This window comes from Magnolia sinica, chromosome 11, assembly GCF_029962835.1.
Source record: "Magnolia sinica isolate HGM2019 chromosome 11, MsV1, whole genome shotgun sequence".
Lineage (NCBI taxonomy): Eukaryota > Viridiplantae > Streptophyta > Magnoliopsida > Magnoliales > Magnoliaceae > Magnolia > Magnolia sinica.
Window position 1 is genome coordinate 17,278,198 of NC_080583.1, and position 14,930 is coordinate 17,293,127.

At 42.4% G+C, this 14,930-nt stretch overlaps 1 pseudogene; it reads left to right on the forward strand.

Annotated features, from left to right (window-relative positions):
* LOC131218039 (serine carboxypeptidase-like 1) overlaps window positions 1-14,930 on the forward strand; it is a 93,105-nt pseudogene that overhangs the window by 37,087 nt on the left and 41,088 nt on the right.

The window sequence follows — 14,930 nt, forward strand, 5'->3', positions numbered from 1 at the left end:
GCGGGGCCCACTTGCATATTTGTTTTTTTGGAAAAATGGGCCCACATGCTAAGCAAGGCATCTTTTATAGGGCATGAGGTAACTTTATGCCGATCAAACATCGGGTGGCAGTGGCTGCTGCCGCATTAATGCATTTGCCGGCAGACCGTTGGTTGATGGTTAACCGACGGTCTCATTCCGCTTCTTCTTCTAGCAGGCGCTAGACAATCGGCCATTTGTGGCTGATTCCTCCTCTTCCTCCGTTGTTTTTCATTGTTTTCTCCCCTATTTCTTCAATTCTCCTTTTTCTTGTCTCTCTTCTTCCCTTTCTCTTCTTTTGCTTGTCTCATTTCAAATTTCTCTTGGTTGGGCTTTTGTGAAAACCCATCTTTGCGGCATTCGGGGCTTCGATTTCTTCAACTTTTTCTAGTGATTGGCGTGTCCTTCTTCACCCAGTGAGGTAATCTCTCTTTTTCAGCTTTACCTTTGTTCCCCTTGCTTGTGATAGCCCTTAATGTGAGTGGGGCCCACCAAATTTTCTCTTAGCTATTTTAGATGATCTGAATCATCTAATGTCTAAGGGGTTGCCTTAGATCATTTTAGTGTTGATTTGACATGAATCATACCCTTGAAACCTTTGATTTAAGTATTTTTCATAGTGATTCCCGTTTTTGGGCGATCTGGTTCGTTGGATGAGTTACCCTTGATGTTTTACCCCTTGGACGAGTCAGATCTGAAGATTAGACTGTTGAATTGGGCCGGATTGGTTGATTGGTCCATTAGATGGGCCCAAATTGATGAATTGGCCGTTGGATAAACCTAATTAGACGATTTGATTATTGGTGTGGCTAATTCTGATAGTTGGACTGTTGGATGAGCCCCCGTTGATGATCTGACTGTTGGATGAATTAGATTTGATGATTCGACTACTGGGGTGTCGTATAATGCTTGGGTTGTTGGATGGGCCCTAAATGATGATTTGACCATTGGATCTGCCCCAATCAATGATCTAACCATTGGATGGGACCCAATTGATGAAATGACCATTGGATGGGTCAAATTTGATGATCAGGTCACTGTTTGGCTCCCATCGATGATCTAGCTGTTGGCGGGGTCATTTTTGATGATCCAGCCTTTGGCAAGGCTGAATTTGATGACTCAACCATTGATAGGGCTGGATACGGTGATTGGGCCCGCTGGATGTGTCCTAATTGATGATTTGATCATTAGATGGACTCGATTTCCTTTTCCTCTTTCTGCATTTTCTCCTTTTCTTTTCTTGACGTTGATATTTGAAGGTTTGGTTAGGATGTCGGGCGGTCACATTGTTTATAATTATGAGACTTCATCGAGTCAGGTTTCTCCCCTTGATCCCTATGCGATTGGTTACGAGAAGGGGAGGCACCTGGCTAGTGAGTTGTCTAGCCGAGGAGTCTCTCCCAAGTTCAAGTGGTGGGGAGCATGGAAGTCATCGAGCATGGAAGTCATCGACGACATGGTACATCTCTCTCAATGCGAAGGCCCAGGGTATCCTGGTAGGTACTTCATTTGTCGAGTTGGTCGTAGCGCACACACTTGGTCGAGATCGATAACAATTATACTCCCTGTTCGAGTGTTGGCGCCTTGAGAAGAACACCCTCCACTTGCCATTCAAAGAGTGGGGGATCACTCTCATCGAGGTCTTAGTCTTCACAGGGTTGTCGATCGAGGGTGACCCGCTTCTTGGTTCTAGGAAGATTCATTCCATATTTGACGAGGAGTATGTGCGGCTTCTCAGCATGGTTCCTCCTCTAGCTGCGCGCAAGGACCCGAGCATTCGACTGTTTCAGCTTTGAGATACTTTCCAAGGGCGACAGGCCCGGACAAAGGAGGAGCGGGTGTAGTGTGCCCGTGCCTTCTTGCTTCATCTCCTTGGTGGGGACGTGTTCGGTATCTCTAATCACATTCCACATTCGTTTGTCTGGTGGAGGATTTGACTTTCCTGGGCTGCCCCTATGCTTGGGGGAAGGCACTGCTGGCCCACTTGTATGAGGCTCTGGATGTCGTTGCCCATATGGGTGCAGATGGGATACATGGGCATTTTCCTTTGGTCGAGGTACGTGTTTGTTTGTTTGCATATGCAATTTCCTTTTTCGCGTACCTTTCTATGATGATTTTATTTCACTTGGAAGGCGTTATTTTACAAGTATTTCCATCGACTGGCGTCTAGGCTTGATGACGATCGAGTTAGCCATGTATCCTTGTTTGTATTAGTGGAGTCACAACAATTTTACTAACCTGCATCGCGATGGCTTGGATGACTAGCGTGCCTAGTTTGAGGCTCTGACTTCTCGAACCTTTAAGATTCTATCTTGGTGGACTGAAGATATGCCCACATTATGATGATTACGTGCGGGGTCACAGTGGGGTGGAGGCCATCTATCGTCAGTCAACTGGGCATATGCTTCTCGTATACCAATCAACCACCACATGGTATATGGGCGAGCTCATGATGCAGTAGCTGCATCTGTCATTCTTTGTTCCCGTGACTCCACCTTATGAGGCGATCAGTCATTAGTCTTGGGCTTTCGCCCGCCTGCTAGAGGGCTTTTCAGCGGAGGCATCTACTATTCCAGGACACCGTTACGAGGACTGGTATGCCATTTTTGGATGGAGGTGTATTTTGGGAGATGTGCTCCAGTCGCAGTCTGGGCGACTCTATGTTGGAGGTGATGTCATGGTGCAACACATGTAGGGCGGGATTCCATGTCCCGTTGGCAGTTCCAATGGGATGACTCATATACACCAACGTTGAGGAGCTCGGGCAGTAGATGAGTAGGACTAGCCTCTCAGAATTTTTCAAAAGATTTCTGACAGATTTTACATGAAATATTTTTGACAAGTGTCCGTAAGCCGACCATCAGCCGACGGTTTTCAAACATATATAAACAGGCATACGCCCACTGCTCAGACAGAGCCAGAAACGGCAAAATGAAGGGTATAGAAGTTTTCCAATTATTTCAGCTTTCGTTCCCCCTTAATGAGGAGATTTTGCCGCCTAGGCCCCTTATAGCAACTATATCTATGCCTAGGTTCTATGTCAATTAGACACGGCAATCTCACTCAAAGTCAACCTTGGCATGCCAAGAGTAGAGTCGGGATTAAGGACGTCAGATTATCCCTTTTTTGATCCAAGAAAAGAGTGTTTGACTTTCCTTCTCTCTTTCTCACATCTCAATCAAGCTCAGAACATAGGCCATTCCGCATATTCAATTACAAGCTAACACTGCTTTTTGTTTATTTTTCTTTACTGCATTTACTTTCTATTACTTTATTTTATTATGTTTGCCTGCCTAGGTCCTTGGCTTTGTAAATTAAGGCTAGGAACTGTTTATTTATTTCTTATTTTGTTTGTCTGCCCATTGTCTTTTGACTTTGTGAAGCGAGGTTAGGATTTGCTTACTTTTTCCTATTTGCCTACCCAACCTTCTCGTAGGGTTATGTGTAGCATAGCTATATGACTAACATTTCTCATAAATATATGATTTTCCCTAAAAATTGCACGTTCATTAAAGTGGAGACTGCAAGCGAGTGCGGGCAAGAGAAGGTGCTCAAACCTTTCTTTTCTCATAACTGAGACCCTTATCCAAATCTCCAGGATCACAGGCCAATCACAAGAGTCATTTAAGTCAAAGAATTTTTACAATTCTTGGGCCTTACAGCTGCCCATAAAGTAATAAAAATGCTTAAACAGAACATATCTTGTCATTATAGTGTGGTAGTCGCTATTCTTGCTTTGATAGATGAGGTCACCTCTACGTCATAATGAATTGAATCAAGTTGGCCCAGTTTTCAAGCTGACTCAACCGTAGCAAGAGTGAGTTCCATGAGACTTAGCTCAAAATCTAATCGAGTCAAGTTGACTTGGTCAAGTTTTTAGTTGATCCACTGAGTTTTAGAACTACCTGGTTGGAGATTAATTATTGGATGGTCTAATGATTTCTATGGTGTCGATACGGCACAATACCATTTAATATTGTTGTCTGCTCTATGAAATTGAATTATCTTAGGACAAATGAGCGGAAGACGCAAAATACAATTACTACCTATGTCTCCATCACAATAAGTTTTATTATTATTATTATTATTATATATTATTTATTTTATTCTAATATGGTGCAATATGTCCCGATATTTTTCAATATGGTTGGGCGTCCCGGCCCCCCCTCAGCAGAAATTTCGATCAAAAATTATCAAATGGGAGAGGCCAGTGAGAGGCTCGGTCAAATTAAACGTGGACAGTTTAGCAAGAGGTAATCTGGGATTATGTGGAGGGGGTGGCATCTGTAGGGGGGACAACGGCACATCCATCTTCGCATTCTCATCAGGCTACGAAACGGGCACAAACAACAGAGCCGAAATATGTGCTATCTTTGACGACCTTAGCTTGTACCTAGAAAGAGGGCTGGATAGGATAGAGATCGAATCTGACTCCAAAGTGGCAATAGACCTTCTCATGGGGAAGGCTCGCATTTCCTGGCAGTGGAATTCTTGGATCTTGCGTATTAACAAGTTGAGACAGGTTGGTACCATCTCTCTCACACTCATTCAGAGGGAAGGGAATGGTCCGGCAGATGGGATGGCCTGTGAAGGAAGCAACAGCCAGATTGCTTCGGTTTTCGACCAGTTGGTTAACTTCCCTCCTGAGGTGCGCAGGCTACTCTTTTTAGACAAGGTTGGGCTAGGAACCACTAGGTCAGTCAGGGTGGAGGTGTAGAGATTTCCTTCTTCTTTTTTTTATAGTTTCTTTGGCGGCCGCCTTGTCTTTGGCCGCCTTTTATGATAGGCTCCCCATTTTCTTGTTTCAGGGGTTGCCCAAATGCCCATTTCTGTATAGCCGCTTCATATCAATGAAAAAAGAGTTCCGTTTTTTTTTTTTTTTTTTAAGAAAAAAGTCCTGATATTTTTCAACCTTGTACTGAAAATATATATTATTGGGGTGATAATATATATCTATGCATATTATCTGGCTCCTTTTATGAATGAATATATATATATATATATATATATATATATATATATATATATATATATATATAAAATAATCTACATAATACTTTGAAAACTCAGTGAATATATATACATGTATATATATACATATATACATATACATACATGCGGGCGTGCGCGCGCCCCCACACACATACATGTATATATATAACATAGAACTTTTCCGAGTTGACTCGATGGGAGTTCAAACCGAGTCACTCACTTGGTCAATTGTTTTCTTTTATGAAAGCTGAAGAGACACAGTTTTGAACTCACAAGCTTCACCAAGCATGAGATGTACCTTCTTTTTAATTTAAAGTACTATATTAGTAGTCATTAATATAATATTTTAATTTCATTATTACATACTGAGTCAAATAAGGAATTGTTCGACTCCTTGAGTCGACTCAACACAGTAGGACTCCGAACAGGGTCAGGTTCTCACTCTTTTAAAAAAAAATAAAAAATAAAAAAATCTAACCATGCTCTACATATTTGGAATGGTTATTTTAGTAGAAGTGGAGTGTAATTATCTTCATTTTCTAGGTCCTTTGCAATTCGAGAAAGCTATATATAATGGGACTATACCAAAGTTGGTGTTGAGACCACATGCATGGACTAAGGTACAAAATTTCAAGTGCCCTTTTCAAAATTTCATTTCAGGTGCGTTTGGTTGCAGCAAATATCATGATGCTTCCTGATTATTCAGCATAATTTGGTGTATAATCTTGTGATATTTCATGAAATTTGATACAACCAAACAAGCCATTCTTTCTAATTTTTTGAAATGCGGTGAATTTTCAGGGCTCAAGCATTATCTTTCTTGATTCACCGGTTTGGACTGGGTTTTCATATTCAAGAGGCTGGAAAGATGAGGAGAGCGGTGACATAAAATCATCTCAAGAAGTCTATGAGTTTCTAAAGAAGGTGGAATAACTTCAAATCTTTACTAAGTGTCCGGAACATCAATGTTTCACACGAAGTTCAATTCCTACGTGTGGGGGCCATGGTTGGATTATTGACGCAAGGATGAACGTGATGAGGATAACTACTCCGAATCCACGGAGCTTCTCTGGACTCCTCACAGAGACTTCTCGAATCCACGAGGAAAGAAAGCAGAAAATAGAAATAAATTCTAATAAATTCGAAATTGATTAATTGATGAATAAAACGAGTTCACAACCCTTTAAATAGGGGTACCAAGCAATGGAAAAGAAATTAGAATCAAACTACAACTCAAACTCTTAGAATCCGCGACTTACTATAAATAGTAAACTTACTATTTATAGACGGTCGTGGTGTCTACTAGTGCGCAAGGTTTTCGGCCAAAAATAGTAAGTGTCCTATTTGGCTTCACCAAACCGTTCTCCTAATTATTCTAAGCTCTTTTCACATTGGGCGCGACTCCTAAAGCCCGACGGATGAAGAGTTATAATCAAACTGAAACTTACTATTTATAGTAAAAACGAAATTAAAACGGGGAAACGACCATCAATCCAGGGTTTTTTCACAATTCCGGGCTGCATAACCCAGCATAGCAGGGTTGGTTGGCTTCAGTAGCTCGTTCTACCCCAAAATCATATATTTTACGTCACGTAACTCATTCCGGATTGCAAGATACGCCCGATTTAAGGTTCGATGGTCTAGATCACTTCTGTCGTCGACCGGGCCTTTTCTGATCCATCTTGGCCATGTAACTGTCCGCGACCCGCTCTACATCAGTCTCCTCCACTTCAAAAGAACTCGTCCTCGAGTTCTCGTCATGCTCTGGTTCATGATACTCGGTTAGGTCCGTGACATTGAAAGTCCGTGAGATTGTCATGTCATCTAGGAGATCAACAACATAAGCGTTGTCATTGATCTTTTGGATGATTGGTACCAGTCCAATCTTCTTATTTTTCAACTTGTTGTACGTCCCGGTCAGAAATCTCTCTTTGCGTAAATGGACCATAATGCGGTCGCCTACCTCGAACACTTTTTATCGTCGATGCTTGTCCGCTTGTTCCTTGTACTTCTCGTTCGAGGCATGTAGCTTGGTCTGCACTTCTGCATGGATGCCCATGATCTTGTCTGCCATATGTTCTGCTGCAATGCTCGTGCCTGGGTGCTTGGGCAGAGGGACCAAGTCAAGTGTGTGGCGAGGAACTCGTCCGTAAATAATCTGGAACCGTGATCTCCCTGTCGAGCGGTTCACCATATTGTTGAATGCAAACTCTGCTTGAGACAAGGCCAAATCCCACTACTTCGGTTTTTCTCCTGGAATACAGTGAAGGAGGTTTTCCAACGTGCGATTCACAACTTCGGTCTGCCCATCAGTCTGTGGGTGGTAAGCACTACTGAATTGAAGTCGTGTATCGAATCAATTCCATAAAGTCCGCCAAAAGTGGCTAATGAACTTCGTGTCACGATCGGAAGTAATGGTCTTGGGGACCCCGTGTAGCCGAACGACCTCTCTGAAAAATAAATTCGCCACGTGTGCTGCATCGAGGGTCTTCTTGCATGGGATAAAGTGCGCCATCTTTGAGAAACGATCTACCACCACGAACACCGAATCCATGCCGCGTTGTGTTAGTGGGAGACCAAGTACTAAGTCCATTGATAAATCCTCCCAAGGACTGTTAGGCACAGGTAACGGGGTGTAGAGGCCCGTATTCTGAGATTGCCCCTTGGAGGTCTGACAAACATGAAAACGTTGTACGGCTTTTCCCACATCGCGTACTAACTGCGGCCAGTAATACCGCTCTTCCACAAGAGCTCGCGTCTTGTCTCGCCCCAGGTGTCCACCAAGGCTACCTCCATATAGCTCCTGAATAATCTGCTCCCTCAGAGAACTTTGGAGGATGCACAATCAATTCCCTTTGAAGAGAAAATCGTCCTGTATATGAAGGTCACTGGGGTGACCTTCTTGACACTTCATCCAAGAATCTTTGAAGTCCTCATCCTCGGCATACAGCTCCTTGAGACAGTCGAAGCCAACTACCTCATTGCTCATTGTAACTAGTAGTGATGCACGACGGCTAAGTGCATCAGCCACCTTGTTCTGCTGCCCTGACTTGTGCTTCAGAACGAACGTGAATTCCTGTAAAAACGCAACCCATCTAGCATGCACACGATTCACGTTAGTCTGACTATTAATAAACTTTAATGCTTGATGGTCAGTGTACAAAACAAACTCTCTTTGAATTAGATAATGCCGCCAATGTCGCAGCGCCTGAACAACTGCGTACAACTCAAGCTCATAAGTCGACCACTTCTTTCGGGCTTCGTTGAGCTTCTCGCTGTAGAAGGTTACTGGCCTGCCTTCCTGTGATAATACTCCTCCAATTCCGACATATGAAGCGTCACACTCAACCTCAAACAATTTGTCGAAATTAGGAAGCACCAAGACCGGTGTTGTAGACAAACGATGCTTGATTTCATGAAAGCTCTTATCAGCTTTATCGGTCCACTAGAACGGTCCTTTTTTCATGCAATCTGTTATAGACGCGACTATGGTGCTAAAATCTCGCACAAATCGACGATAGAAAGTCGCCAACCTATGAAAACTCCTCACCTCATGAATGTTTGTTGGGATCGGCCATTCCCTAATAGCTCTCACCTTTTCATCGTCCACACGAATGCCTGTGGACGTTACAACAAATCCTAGAAACAATAGGCTGTCAGTTAAAAAACTACACTTCTTCAAGTTGAGGTACAACTTGTTAAGTTGTAGGACCTGTAGCACCTGCCTGAGATGTTTCTTGTGCTCCGCCTCATCCTGGCTATATATCAATATGTCATCAAAATATACTACCACAAATCGACCAGTGAACGGTTTTAAAACTTGATTCATCAAACGCATAAAAGTACTTGGTGCGTTCGATAAGCCAAAGGGCATGACCGGCCACTCATACAACCCTTCCTTGGTTTTGAATACCGTTTTCCACTCATCACCAGGTCGAATACGAATCTGATGGTACCCGCTCCTTAGATTTAGTTTAGAGAACACCTTGGCCCCTTCTAACATATCGAGCATGTCGTCCAACCGTGGTATTGGGCACCGATATTTGATGGTAATTTTGTTGATTGCTCGGCTGTCGACACACATGCGCCAGCTTCCATCTTTTTTTGGCGTTAATAATGCTGGTACGGCACATGGGCTCATGCTCTCTCTCTCAAGAGACCCTTACGGATCAATTCCTCCACTTGCCCCTGAAGTATCTCACACTCCTTCGGACTCATCCGATAATGAGGGCGATTGGGCAGGCTAGCCCCAGGGACGAGGTCTATGTGATGTTGGATGTCCCTCATGGGGGGCAATCCATCAGGTAAATCCTCAGGCCAGACTTCTTTGAATTCGTTTAGCAACAGTCTTAAACTTGGAGGGATGTTTGAGGGTTCCTCTTCCTCGCCCTTCACCACTACAGCGTATACCTCGCCGGTTTCCTTGGATTCTTCCATAAAATCCCGAATGGTCAAGAGGGAACTCCCCTCCACTTTAGAGGCTTCAGGGTGGTTCTTTGGTACCATAGGGGCAAGGATTATTTTTCGACTATCCTTGACAAATACGTAAACATTATCTCATCCCTGATGGGTCACATCACGGTCCGACTGCCAAGGTCGACCGAGTAACATATGACAAGCTTCCATATCGACCATGTCATAAAGTATTTGATCTTTATAATTTTTGCCAATTGAAAACGAGATAGTGCATTGTTTAGTTACCTTGGTCTCATTCACCTTTTTTATCCAGCTAATTAAGTACGGGGAAGGATGTTTCATCGTTGGTAGCTGCAACTTGTCCATCATCACTCTTGAGACGATGTTCTCACTACTACCACTGTCTATGATCACATCACAGACCTTTCCATTGACGGTGCACTGAGTACGAAATATATTGTGTCGTTGTGGATGTAACTCCTTTCGCGGGGCATACAGCAATCGCCTCACAACTAGAAATTCGCCACGATCCTCGCCTGTCAGTTCATCGCCACCTGTTATTTCTTCAGTGATTTGTTCATGTTCATTAAAGCGATGATCTTCTTCTGCGACCTCATCTTCAGTGCCCCCTTCGTTTATAGTCAAGTGTGCTGCGGGACGTTGAGGACAAGTGTTTGATAAGTGGCCTGGTTGGCCACAGTGGTAACAATTGTTCGACCTTGGCCGAGCATAAGGATTTGGAATCCTACTCGGACTCGCTGTTATGGGTGCTGCACGTTGAGGCCTGGATGAACCGCTCCCCGTATCACAGTTTGCGGTTGTAGGAAGTTGAGGTACTGTGTTTTTTCCTCGTGGCAGCACTGGATCCTGCGTGGGACTCGTCATGGGGGGTCGAGTTGAAGGATATGGACGAGCAGGAGCTCTTGCAAGTTGTGTTTCTGCCCTACCCGTCAACTGAACAGCTTCATTCACAGTCCCGACTGGGTATATCTGAACTCGGTCCTGAATTGTCGGTCGCAACCCACCTATAAATCGTGCCACCTTCTGTGACTCAGATTCTGATAGATCGTTTCGTGTAGCCAGCCGTTGGAATTCTTCAGTGTAATCTGTGACTGTTCGATTTCCTTGCCTGCAATTTTGATATTGCTGGAATAATATCTGCTCATAATCACTGGGGAGAAATCGAGATCGAAGAAGACGTCTCATCCGTGGCCATGATGAGATGGGCGCCTTGTTCTGGCGAGCTCGTGAGAGTTGTAATTGTTCCCACCATGCAGAAGCACCAGATTTTAATTTAAACGCTACCAATTTTACCCTTTTATGATCTGACACGTCCATGTAATCAAAATATCTCTCTACTTCGGCTAGCCAATCGAGAAAATCTTCTATACGTAATAAACCGTTAAAACTAGGAAGTTCAGCCTTATCTCGATAGTCTCTTTCAGCACGATCTAGATGATCACCTCCATGGATTGGTCGTCGGGCAAAACTCTCATTAAGGTCCTCGTCGCTAGAACTTGAATCATCTGGTGTAGCCCTACGGTTTGCCACTGGTAGTACTCTACGAAAATCGGGGTTGTGTCGTACAGTAACCATGGGTGGTGGAGCCACCACGGGTGGTGGAGCACCGCCTAGGGCTCGGGGCGGGAGTAGCACATCCGCAAGACGGTCGAGAGTTGCCTGCAGCCCTTACATGGTCAACTGACTCTCCCGGTGGAAAGCTTCCATTCTTTCCGAAAGATAACGAATCCCTGGATCACCGTCCATAGGATTTTGATTCATACCTTCGTTGTTTGCCATCGGCCCAAGGGGAATCCTCGCTTTGATACCAATTGACGCAGGGATGAACGTGATGAGGATAACTACTCCGAATCCACGGAGCTTCTCTGGACTCCTCACAGAGACTTCTCGAATCCACGAGGAAAGAAAGCAGAAAATAGAAATAAATTCTAATAAATTCGAAATTGATTAATTGATGAATAAAACGAGTTCACAACCCTTTAAATAGGGGTACCAAGCAATGGGAAAGAAATTAGAATTAAACTACAACTCAAACTCTTAGAATCCGCAACTTACTATAAATAGTAAACTTACTATTTATAGACGGTCGTGATGTCTACTAGTGCGCAAGGTTTTCGGCCAAAAATAGTAAGTGTCCTATTTGGCTTCACCAAACCGTTCTCCTAATTATTCTAAGCTCTTTTCACATTGGGCGCGACTCCTAAAGCCCGACGGATGAAGAGTTATAATCAAACTAAAACTTACTATTTATAGTAAAAACGAAATTAAAACAGGAAAATGACTGTTGATCCAGGGATTTTTCGCAATTCCGGGCTGCGCAACCCAGCATAGCAGGGTTGGTTGGCTAAAGTAACTCGTTCTACCCGAAAATCATATATTTTACGTCATGTAACTCATTCCGGATTGCAAGATACGCCCGATTTAAGGTTCGATGGTCTAGATCACTTCTGTCGTCGACCGGGCCTTTTCTGATCCATCTTGGCCATGTAACTGTCCGCGACCCACTCTACATCAATTATCCAGACCATTACACTTTGTCTTCATCATGGGTGGACCACACCCAAGAAATATCCTCAATAAAACAGCTCTAAATGTTTAGATTGTTGGGTTTGAAATACATGGGGAGGAATAACTTCACCAACGGTTTATAGTCAATGGAAAGAAAGGGCTAAACAATGGATTGCTTGGGGCCATAGTGCATCCATGATGAGGAGCACAAGTTCAATGGTTTGGATTACCCAACCATGGGACTACACATACAAACATCACGTGCAATGGAGAAGTTCCCTATTAAGATGAGAAGAAACCATGAGTTGCCTCTCTCCAAAATCAGGTCATTTCATTCATCAGGTGGACCCCGGTGTATGAAACAAATAGAAGTATTGAAAAAACTTGTTTTAAGCATCCATCTACTTCGTACAGTATGGCTAACCTGATTAGTTGACCTGCAAGATTCTTGGTATACAGTGTGACCCACCTGATCGACCACTGGACGTTGGCTTGTAGATTTTCCAATCAATGGTGGGACAATAGTCATCTACTACATATATGCCAATAGTAATCAATATTCAATTAATATATTGCAAAATCGATGGTCTAGATAAGTTATTATAAGAAAAGAAATAGAAAACCATTGAGTCCATTTAGTGAGACCCTTCTGCAATTACTTACATGTCTGCAAAATTATTTTGATCGGAAGATTCTAACCATCCAATCAATGGCCTGGAAAACAGATGGTTAAACCAACGGGTTGAATGGTTAGGATCAGCTTTCTTGGCACGGTGTCACAATTCAATGAGTTTGCACCACAATACAACGCAACATTTTTATTTTACACACGCACTCACACCACACTGGTAATACAATGCAACTAGTCGTATATATCGTGTCATTTTCTATATTTACATAATTACTCTCTTCTTCTTGTTTTTTTTTTCCTTCTTTTTGCTTTAATCTAATATATGCAGTGGTGGATGGGTCACCCTCAATTTCTCTCAAATCCGCTTTACCTCTCCGGGTATTCATACTCTGGCATAACAATACCGGTCATCGCTCATGAAATAGCAAACGGTAATCCTTCTCACACCTAGAACTCATTTACGGCCATCCAGGCCTTTCAATTTGTGGGGTACATTCTTGATAGAGCACTTATCTAAATCAAACCAACCAAGAAATCTTAAGCATCCAATTGGTGGCTATCAAATGAATGGGTAAAGATAAAACAGTTGGCAGTCCAAATTCAGAGGCCAAAGTCAAATAAGTACTGTTATCTTCCTTATTCTGTTCTTTCTACGTCCCCGTAATACTTGTGGGCGTGCCAGAACCCACTATGCGGCTAGATTCCAACTAAACAACTTTTGACCCCAAGTGCTAAGATAGGCATATTTGGCATACATGACCGGGACATGAGAAGGTCAGTCACTTATCCATTCACTTAATCACTTGTAAGATGTTTAAAATGAAAAGATGATTATTGGAGGGTAGAGTTCATCCTTTGAGAATGAGTTACATTACAGTTGACCATATGGATTAACTGCAAAAGAACCTTTTCAAAATAAGAATTGCTTGTATTGCTACGAGGATAGTCTGGTGTGTGAGGTCTGACTCAAGACTAAATCTTTTAACTAATTCCTTAGCGTACTTGGTCTGGCTCACAAAAATGTCATTTCCGAGCTGTTTGACCTGTAATCCTAGAAAAACATTCAGCTCACTCACCATGCTCATTTCAAACTCAAAGTGCATTGAATGGATAAACTAATGAGCCATCTCCTCACATGTGGAACCAAAAACTATATAATTCACATAAATATGGGCTATAAGAATAAAATCCATGGTCTTCTGAACAAATAGTGTTTTATCTACACTCCCCCTTGAAAAATTATGATCAATCAAAAATTGAGTCAATCGTTTGTACCAAGCATGTGGAGCTTGTGTAAGACTATAAAGTGTTTTCTTTAATTTATATACTTGATGAGGATATTTAGGCTCGATAAACCCTTTTAGTTGTTCTACATCAACTTCATTCTCTAGTACACCATTCAAAAGTGCACTCTTTTATTTATTTATTTATTTATAATGTAGGCAATTAGATAGACTTGCCTTGGGACAAGATCAATGTAGTTTTGTGTATCTCATATGAGAGGTGACTCCTTAGAAAGTTCATCAGACACAATTGCCTTGAACTCTTGCAACACTGGTTTCAAATCCTCTAGGATATTCATGGGCTCCACTTTGTCCTTTTCAACTAATGCATATACATTTCCCCTCTCCTTAAATTATTTGACGAAATCATGTTTAGTTACGAGAGATCGTCTCTTCACTTTAGAAGTTTTGGGTTGGTTCACCGTTCCCATAGGAGCCAGGATAATTTTTCTATTGCCTTTAATAAATATAAATACATTATCATGGCCTTTTTGCGTAGCATTAACATTATATTGCCATGGTCAACCAAGCAACATGTGACCAAGCTTCCATATTGACCATGTCACACATTACTTCGTCCTTATAATATTTAGCAATAGAAAATGATATACGACATCATTTGCTCACATCTTTTTTGTTGATCTCCTTGATCCATCTAATCTTGTATGGAGAGGGATACTTTTCTATTTTCAGTTGTCGCTTTTCCACCATTGTTTTTAATATGGAATTCAAACTGCTCCTCACATCAATAATGACATTACAAACTTTTTGATTTACAGTGCACCTTGTTCGAAAGATGTTATTTAATTGTAAATCTATATCTACCTTTGCCATGTACAACAATTTCCTCGTGATCAAAGTAGTGGCCTGCGATTCACCATTATTGAGTGTTGGCATATGATTCATTACTAGTGTTGCACCACGAACATAATGACCACAATCTCCATCACCAATCTCATATTACTTATTATTATGAACATGGACACGTCCTGTAGCTTTCATCAAACAGTTGATCGCTACCTACAATCCTGAAATGGTTTCCCGATTCTCCCAAATGGAAA